This window comes from Eucyclogobius newberryi, unplaced genomic scaffold (genome assembly GCF_026437365.1).
Source record: "Eucyclogobius newberryi isolate DKJ021-1_F unplaced genomic scaffold, fEucNew1.0.hap1 SCAF_13, whole genome shotgun sequence".
NCBI classification, from domain to species: domain Eukaryota; kingdom Metazoa; phylum Chordata; class Actinopteri; order Gobiiformes; family Gobiidae; genus Eucyclogobius; species Eucyclogobius newberryi.
Window position 1 is genome coordinate 18,506,555 of NW_027315757.1, and position 10,069 is coordinate 18,516,623.

General features: G+C 39.1%; 1 protein-coding gene across 3 annotated transcripts in view; it reads right to left on the reverse strand.

Moving 5' to 3' along the window:
- Positions 1 to 7,908, reverse strand: part of LOC140358121 (signal transducer and activator of transcription 5B-like) — a 110,713-nt gene extending 102,805 nt beyond the window's left edge. For all 3 annotated transcript variants that reach the window (XM_072442786.1, XM_072442784.1, XM_072442785.1), the window contains exon 1: positions 7,792 to 7,908. The gene's annotated coding sequence lies outside the window, so the exon portion shown is untranslated. The remainder of the gene's footprint in view (positions 1 to 7,791) is intronic.
- Between the last annotated feature and the right edge of the window lie 2,161 nt (positions 7,909 to 10,069).

Consider the following 10,069-nt stretch of genomic DNA (forward strand, 5'->3'; position numbering starts at 1 on the left):
GATGTATTTTATCTGCATAATAGTGATATTTTATCTGCATCATTAGTCTAAGAGAAGAACAGGTGTGTGACAAACTGCATTTGTGAAGGGGTCGTAAAGATGGGCCAAAGGACGTTTACCCGAGGGGGGGTGACAGCCCAGAGGAGTTTGGGTAATGTTTACCCAAGGCTTGATCTCTACGGAAAAATACCAAGTGCCTTGATGTGAGGCTGACCAATGAGAAATGTGACCCGCCTATTCCAGAATATCTAATAAAACCAACCAGCATGGGAAAAAACGGGATGAGACGCAGGAGGATCACGCAGGCTGCTTACAACAGCTTGCGTGATCAGTCCCCGCGTTTTCTCCCACGCTTGCCATACAAATGTCTGATATTTCTGTGTCGTTTCATATTCTAAGTTGAATTGTGTTCTCGATGTGTTACGGAATAGCATCGGTGTATTGTCTGATTCCATGACATTTTCTGGACCTATCAAGCCGGACGATCAGCTGCCCTTCGGAGATTGACGGGTGAATCAGTGAAGTCTGTGCACAGCTGAAAGAAGTCCACTTTTCCCGTGGCCGCCCATCGCACCTCATTCTCCGCGAGGAGAGCGCGTCGTTTCGAAGCAGCAGGAGAACACAGGCGACGAAGAAGGTCAGACAAAACTTTGTGTGTGAAAGAGTTAGCCATGAAACGTTTTATGCATAGGCTTTATGCAGGAGTTTAGTTACTCGCATAAAGAGGAGTTTAATATTTCTCAGTCAAAAAATATAGGAGTTTAATATTTCTCATTGACAAAAAATACAGGAGTTTAATATTTCTCAGTCAAAAATACAGGAGTTTAATATTTCTCAGTCAAAAATACAGGAGTTTAATATTTCTCAGTCAAAAAATACAGGAGTTTAATATTTCTCAGTGACAAAAAATACAGGGGTTTAATATTTCTCATTGACAAAAAATACAGGAGTTTAATATTTCTCACTGACAAAAAATACAGGAGTTTAATATTTACTCATTAAAAAAATACAGGAGTTTAATATTTACTCATTAAATAAAATACAGGAGTTTAATATTTACTCATTAAAAAAATACAGGAGTTTAATATTTACTCATTAAATAAAATACAGGAGTTTAATATTTACTCATTAAATAAAATACAGGAGTTTAATATTTACTCATTAAAAAAGAAAAATATTGGGTGGCTTTGTGTAGATAAGTTTCTCACATAAAGGAGTTAAATTGCTCACCATGAGTTAAGTTTCTCACCGAAAGAAAGTAATGATGCCTTATGCCGAGTTGTTACTGACATAAAGATGAGTGAATGTAAGCGCTGTGCACGAGCGAAGTAAGTAAGAGAGAAGTGTGGATGTGTGAATGAGGATTAATAAGTGATTCACTAACGAGTGTGAGAATCACAATTAATCATACAAGGGTCACAAGGCGTTATTCTGAGACATCTAAAATTTGCAGTCACGGGTGAATCTTAAACACCTAGCATTATCTCCGGTGGAAAATCAATAAGAAATTCTACTAGAAGCTTGAGATATGACGTGACTGTAAAGCAAGTAGCATTTCTCTCAGACGACCGAGACCACATAATGCCAGAATTATCACCCCAAACTGTAAAAAGACAAAGGAAAAGTCATAAGAGGATTTTGGAGGGAGACTTCCATGCTCAGATGACAAGGCAGGAGAAGGGAGAAGACAGCAGTTCAGAGGACGCTCTGAACGGGAATGTATTAGGAACTAAACCCAGATGGTTTTAAATTTTAGTAATGAGAGCTCTGTAGAACTAATTTTAAGGGTTTTATTTTGATTGACAACAATCAATTATAAAGATTTTATTAAGCTTGATAAGAGATGAAGATTAATTCAGATTTTTATAAATGGCCAATTTTTTGGGGAATGTGATCACAGACAGGACACTTCCTGTCCCTGACATAGAATACAAAAGTCGTGTTTTTTTTTTGTGTGCACCAAACAAAGCTACGTTTTGTTTTGTTTTATTTTTGGACTTGACGAAAATTATCTTTTTGACTTATTATGTAACCTTAATGCATGACTAGATGAAAGTACAGGACGAAAAGACAGAAGTGTTTTTAAATTTAGGATCAAATACAGGCACAGGCCTGGGAAGTGATGATATGGGTAAATTAGTGACTACTGATGTTTTTGGACATAAGAGTAGAACGGGCAGTAAGTGATAGTAAAAGTTATATCAGTAACTTATTTATTTGTATTATCATGAGGAAACCTCGTATTGCATGTAGAGGGAATAAGTTAAATAGTGACGTCCAATGGCCTCCCAGGAAAGACATGACTGGGTCATTAACTAGGGCAATTGACACAGAAGTGGGGAAACATGGGACATACATGTGTTTATTAACTAACAGGGTGACAACAGGACACCAAGTCATAAAAGATAGTCAGAGATAAGGGGCTATTGACTGGCAAAGAATCTGGAGAGGACTCAGGATGGAGCAGATGTTGTTATCTTTGAGTATCAACGGCAACACCTCAGGGGGGGTTGACTGATGAGTAATAGGAAAACTTAACATTAACAGGGAAAGAATTTGACATTCTAAAGTAAATACCTGAAGGATTGTTGAGATTCAATCAAGAATTGAATAGATTTAAATTAGACAATATCATCTAAATTTAGACGCTATAAAAGTTATGAAAACCAGTGATAACAGGACTTAAAGATTATAGGACTCAGGACGGAGGCAAGAGATGGTTAGACTACAAGAAAGAGAGAAAGTAAAAGCAGGTTACAAGTGAGGGTAAGAGTAAGTGAAAAGAGAGAAAGAAAAAGCAGGTTTAGAAATTTGGAAATGGGTGTTTCCTCCGTTACAAGAGGAAGACAGAGAGAGACAGAGAGGAAGACAGAGAGGAAGACAGAAAGAGACAGAGAGAGAGACAGAGGGGAAGACAGAGAGGAAGATGAAAGACAGAGAAAAGACAAAGAAAGTAGGCAACAAAGGAAAAACAGGTTGATAAAAGAGATGTGCCTTATAACCAGGGGAAGGTTTAGAATCATTTAGATTTGTTTTAATACACATATAGACTTGCTAGAACAAACTAATACACAATGTTTGTAAAGCACCACATGAGCAGGTGTGAGAGATTGAGTTTGAAACTCACCTGAAGCACATATAAAAGATTAGAACATATTACATTAGATGGGTGGTTTTATTCAGGCCACACCCACAGAGGAGATGTGAAATTTGATGTTAATACTCTAAGTTGTGAACTGACCCTTAAGGCCAGCTCAACGGGGAATTATTGAGATAATTATTATTGTTTGATGTATTTGTATTGCATACACATACACACACACACACACACACACACACACATACATACATACGTACATACGCGCGCACACGTGGAGACCAAACATTTAGAGTTTGAAACATTTAGAGTTTGAAACAAATGGTGGTAAAACAGATTTGGGAAGTGTAAGATTACAGACATAGACTGATTGACCCACACATGGTGGGGGCCCAGCGCCGTGGAGGGGGGGCTCAGCCAGGGATGTGACCACTGAACTGTGAAAGGTCAAGAGGTGACATTGCGGAGTTGAAGACAGACGCAATTCCATCTCTTCCTTGATTACATCCTGGATTAGTGAACGTTGTAAACTATCTGGATTATTGAATTTTGTTTGAATGTAGAAGTTTGAGAAATGGGCAAAGCCATATCTCAAAAAGGAGGGATATGTACGAGTAAACAAATATTCCGAATCAATAATTACAACAAAAAAAAAATTGTAAACAAGAAAACTGTTTGAAATACACTGAACTGTCGAAAAGACTTTGTTTATCACCGCAGAAGATCGTGTTGGAGATGTGGTGTTTACAGAGACGAGCCAAGTGGACGAGCCAGGTGGACGGAGCCACACCGTGTCGTCCTCACACCGACCATTGGAGGGACGAGAACATGGGTGCTCTCATGGGAAAGTGAGAGAAATGTCTGGACAACACAGCGGCATAGCCATAACATCGCAGACGCAGGACTTCGTTTGTATGAGTTTTGTCCAGAGTCTACGGTAGAGTACGATACTTTGCTACAATGGATGGGGAGACAGATTCTACAGTACGCAAAGTACTATACTCTGCTACGATGAACGAGAGCCAGAGGCTACGGTGCGCAGAGTACCATACTCTGCTGAAAAGAATCAACAGTTATCATCATCACAAGTGATGACGATGATATGGGTGCTGAACACCTGTATTATGCAAACGGGACAATCGGGACAATCGATCAACATACACAACTGTGTATACCGGTAAATGGAAAATAAAAGGGAAGAAAATAAGTGATCAACTTGAAAGGTTATGAAATGTATAATGTATAATGTACAATGTACAATTGACATGACAGTAGCTGAAGAAACACAATGGCATATTATACAGCCACAGTTGTTTGCACTAACTAAGAGAGTGCCTTTTTTTTATCTGCTACAACATAACTACATGCAATGTTAATGAGATTATGAATTGAGATGGGAAATGTACCAGTTCATATGTGTCATAGGTGTGACCGAAGCGAGCAGCGGAGGAAGGTCTCTTAAGAAACCAAGCAAGGACATATGGTGATGTGGGGACACAGTGCTGAGAGGGCACTTGGAAGGACAAGGACGTTGTGCCTATGTCTCTTTTGTGATCAGCATCACCCAGAACCATCCCGCAGGGTCAAGGTTGAGAGGTTAGTGGACAATCTGGTTCCAGTAGCACCTGATACGACGTATTTGATTCTATTGGGGTGTCCAGAGAGGTCCCTGACGAGTCAAACTGACTGACCAGAGAGCAGAGCGGGTTTAAGGGCTTTCCGCTTGTACTTCTACATTTCCCATCACACCGCACAAAATTATAGACAGTATAAATTGTCTGTTTGTCAAATTATTGAGATTGACCAATCTGACTCAAAATTTAGGACAGTAATGCTGTAGACATGTTGTGGGCCGAGAGAAAAGAAGTGTGTTCAATGTTGAAGACTGTGCATTACTTTTTGAGTGTAAAAGTGTCATTTTAACACCAATATGAAAGACATGTTGAAAACTGAAAAGAATAATGTGTTTGGCATATGAGACAGTAGACTAATGCTTTGATAAACAGGAGGGAAATGTGATAAAATGTGAATATATGATTATATTTCTGTGATCTATTTTATCAGCATAATAGTGATATTTTATCTGCATCATTAGTCTAAGAGAAGAACGGGTGTGTGACAAACTGCATTTGTGAAGGGGTTGTAAAGATGGGCCAAAGGACGTTTACCCGAGGGGGGGTGACAGCCCAGAGGAGTTTGGGTAATGTTTACCCAAGGCTTGATCTCTACGGAAAAACACCAAGTGCCTTGATGTGAAGCTGACCAATGAGAAATGTGACCCGCCTATTCCAGAATATCTAATAAAACCAACCAGCATGGGAAAAAACGGGATGAGACGCAGGAGGATCACGCAGGCTGCGTACCACAGCCTGCGTGAGCAGTCCCCGCGTTTTCTCCCAAGCTTGCCATACAAATGTCTGATATTTCTGTGTCGTTTCATATTCTAAGTTGAATTGTATTCTTGATGTGACATAATCATGTGCAATACTGTGACATAATCAAGTGCAATACTGACAAAATCATGTGCAATACTGACATAATCATGTGCAATACTGACATAATCATGTGCAATACTGTGACATAATCATGTGCAATACTGTGACATAATCATGTGCAATACTGTCATAATCATGTGCAATACTGTCATAATCATGTGCAATACTGTCATAATCATGTGCAATACTGTGGCATAATGTCAATCATCCCTGGTGCAATTATTTTCTGTTCATATAACAGCTGTAAATAAGATTTTTATCATTAAGACAAGAGTTACAAGAGAGTAAGATAAGTGATTGTATTATTATACTTCTGTGCCTTATCTGTGTTGCAACACTGGAATTGCCCCATTGTGGCACAAATACAGGTGATCTTAACTTACAGATTAGTGTGTTCGTGCTTTGGCCTCACAGCTCAGGAGAACACCACCTGGAGGATTTCAATTAAGGAAATGTTTCTCTGAACGTAAATGCCACTTTGACCTCCACAACAGTCACACAAACACAGAACCACCAGGTTTATCACTGGAACTGTAGCGACATCAGGCCGTGAATGACATTTAAACACGCTTTGAAAAACCAAACATCACAGTCCACAGAAAGAAGATGCTTTTCTTTTTTTCTATTTCTGACATTTCAAACCTGTGCACACGGATTCACCTGCAATTACAAACGCAAATGTCACCACCTTCAACACCGTAGTGCAGGTTTCCCATGAAATAAAACCCAAATGCCAAACAATTCCCGAAAAATAAATCCATTTATAACATGTTGCAAAGCCCATTGGGGAACATGATATCAAATAATGACAAAAAACATAATTCAGACGGCACAGACCAAAGATAAAGATGACAAGATAAAGACTGTCGAGAGTCCCAGGAGTAAATGCAGCAAAATAAAAAGTTACGAGTGGAAACCTTGACGTTCATTTAGTACGTCTTCAGTTTAGTACATCAGACAAATTCAGCAGATAATCCACAAATCACTGAGTGTTTTTTTTTACTCCACGTCCCTTTCAAGTACGTCCAAAAGCAACATCTGCAACGACAAGCGATTTTCCCTCTCCCCACGTCCAAAATACTGAACTAAACTGGAAACTCATGCAAAAAGACATTTCATCACAAAAACAGCGACGTTATTAAACCGAAATAGCTAAACAGTAGATGCAAAATGAGTCTTTTAGCAGTTTTTTCGTAATTATATCCCATACTCGAACCAAACTGCCCAACGAGAAAAGGCTTTTTCTGTCATGTATTTTAAAAAAGCTTTAATCATCATTATTTTGACATGTATTTGTTTGTCTATCTACAGAAATAATCGCTTGACAAGTTGAATAATTGAAAAAAAAAATGACTGCCTCCTAAAATAAAGTTTAGTTGCAGCTTTAGTCAACTGTATTTTATTTATTCATTTTTATCCAGTGGTACAGCCAGTTTTAGGAATAAATTGGGTATTGTTTGGTAATAAATGGCACCGATTAGAAGTCTCAGTTATATTCATACACTCGCAACAACATAAAATAACTAAAACATGAACACAATAAATACATCTGAATCAAACATTAGATGAATCAATGAGAAAGCTAAAGTAGCTCCACATCCACATTTGCGCAGTGAAGCCTGTTCTCATCATCTCCACATGAAACTTGCATCGCACCTTTGACTTATTCATAAACTGCGTCACTTTACATAGACCAACGCGCGCGCGTGTGTCACCACAGGTTAAAGGTGCCTCCTGCAGCCCACACACGTGCGCGCGTGTCACCTCACACGCGGGTCAAGTACCAATCTAGAGCGGAGTAAACGAATTTGTGCGCAATATGCCGCGCGCACGGGCCGTTTCACTGCGCTCGAGTGACAGGCGCGCGGCTAATCTAACCCCGATCTAACCCGAGCGACGCGCGGGCGAAACGACGCGGGCTAACGGGGCTTTTAAAATAGTAGCAGTGCGCATGCACGCGCGCGTGCGTCAAACCGACGCTAAAACAGCCGCAAAGTCGACAACAAATGGCACGAAACTAAAGTAAAGCGTGACACTCACGCGCTAATGCGACATGGGGGAGTTTGTTTACAGCTCAGTCGACCCCCACGACCCCCATCATCAACAAGAACAAGAACAAGCAACAGCAGCAGCTTTAGTGAGGAGAAGCGGGTTTAGTGTTCAGAAATGCACTCGGATTGCGTGCCAAACGCGCCTTACCTCCGCGGAGCGACGGTGTCCAAAGTGCGTCCCTAGTTCATGGGTTTGACGGTGAAATGTGGTGTCGGAGGGCGGCGGTGGGTCGGTGGTAGTGTCCCCGTGAGTGTGTGTGAGTGTGTGAGTGTGTGCGCGGTGTCACTTTACTTTGCCCGTGTTGTGCCTCTTCTCTCTCTCTCTCGCTCTCTGCGCCGCTCAGGCCGCCCACTTCCGGGGTTATGGTGAACTATGCACCCCCTGGAAGAAGGATCAACAGCGACACGTTTTTCCAGATTTTAGGTTTTTTAGATGTAGTTTTTTTTATAAGACGGTCATTGTTTCTTTATGTTGTTGTGTTTATTGTTTCGGGGGGGGTTGACATTGTTGTTTTTCTTGTTTTGTTTTTAAATATATGTATAACGGAACAGAACAAAATATGACAGAGAGATAGCAGAAATAAGAAAAAAAATATGTACATAAAAGACTGTCACTGGTACATTGTTTGTTTATGTGGTGGTGGTTATCGTTGTTTGTTTGTTTTTATAAAAAAAAATTAATAACGCAACAGAACAATACATGACAGAGAGATGGCAGAACATAATAAGAATATGAATAAATAAAAGACATGACAATAAAATCAAATTACATGAAAATAAATCACGGCACCCGCTTTGTCCGCTTTTGTTTTTTTAAATTAGTCAATTTTCAAATTGAGTCCCAATGTAATATTTCCCCAATTTTTCTAATGTAAATTATTAGGTTTAATATTTTATTTTGCACGTTTTCCAATGTGTGTTTTAAACTTCAAATGGAACTGAACTGAGAAAGAACCAGAAAATGGCATAGTTTTCCAGCCAATTGCTTTAATGTTATTTTTTTTTAATCAGTTTGATTAAAATATAGTTTCTGTGCTGTAACCCAATGGTACGAAATATGGAAATAACTAATCTACCGGTACTTACGTTTTAGCAAACAAATTGACCAAAATAAAAGCATGATTTTATTCATTTTGGTGGTATTGCACTGAAACACTTTGAGAACATGCATTCCAACAGTGAGCGGGCTTGCATCTCCACAAATCTGACTCGTACTTGGTCTGGTTTCCATGGAAATGTTCTTTTGGTCATAGTCCACAGTATGGCATAGAACATATCTGTCTCCATGGAAAAACGTTCAGAAGTACGTTTTGACTTTTCTATTTCCATGGAATCCTGCAGGAGATTCCACCACCAGAAAGTTACGTACAGTCGCTTTAAAATCATAACTTACGCCTATTTAACCTTTTACTTCAGCTTTTGTTCGAGAGATACAGTTCAATCATGTTTTCATAGACCAACTTCTCATGTGTGCGATAAAGCAAATTAATACAGCCTTTATGCATCAGTATTATTATGATGATTATGATGATTATTATTAGTATTATTCTTATTATGTTAATTCGATCTATAAATATTCACATATTACTTATTACCACGGACTACAAATTAGTTTTAGTCCTGGTTTAATCCCCTTTGACCAGATTTATAATTGGTATTCTCGTTAATTTTTTTATTTTTTTTATTTATTTTTTACATTGTTGGACTGATTTTCTTTTTGTCTACGTTGGCACTTTTGTCTGGGTGCAGTTTTGAGCATAACACCAACATCTTAAAAAGCGTTTACATTATTATTTCTGCTTAAGGTCCACTCAAAACTGTCAAATTTATGAGCCTAGGAGGAAATGAAGTGGTTTGCCCAAGTCTAAAACTATACAATGCTGCCCCCAAGTGGTTCAAAGGTAAATTGCATCCAAACATTGAGCAGAGTAAATGAGGCTTATTTCCTGAGCCTGAGGCCGGAACATGATTGAAAGGAGCAAATCTGTGATTTCTGTAACTTAAGAGGAAAGTGTCATTGTTATTATACGTGTAGACGGACTCAAAGACTAAAAGAGCTCCTCCCACTCTCCCATACTATTACTAGTTTTACTAATACTTCTACTACAAGAGTTTTATAGCACAATGTTTTTGGTTCCTCTACTACATTTACAACTTCTTACTACTACTAATAGAACTACTGCCACTAAATAAACTAAAACTGTGAACTATTTTTTACACTTTAATTCATTTGTGTTGATATTTGTTCATCTCCTTCTCTTCTTCTTATTACCATAATTTACTATTACTACGTGCCATACTGAGGTAAGTGTGCTTACTACTTACTGAGGCTTACTGCCAAGTGCCATACTGAGGCATTTTAAATGTTGCACCACCAGCCACTGGGTGGCACTGTAGCTTCTCTGGTCTCGGTGTGGGCCGGGGGC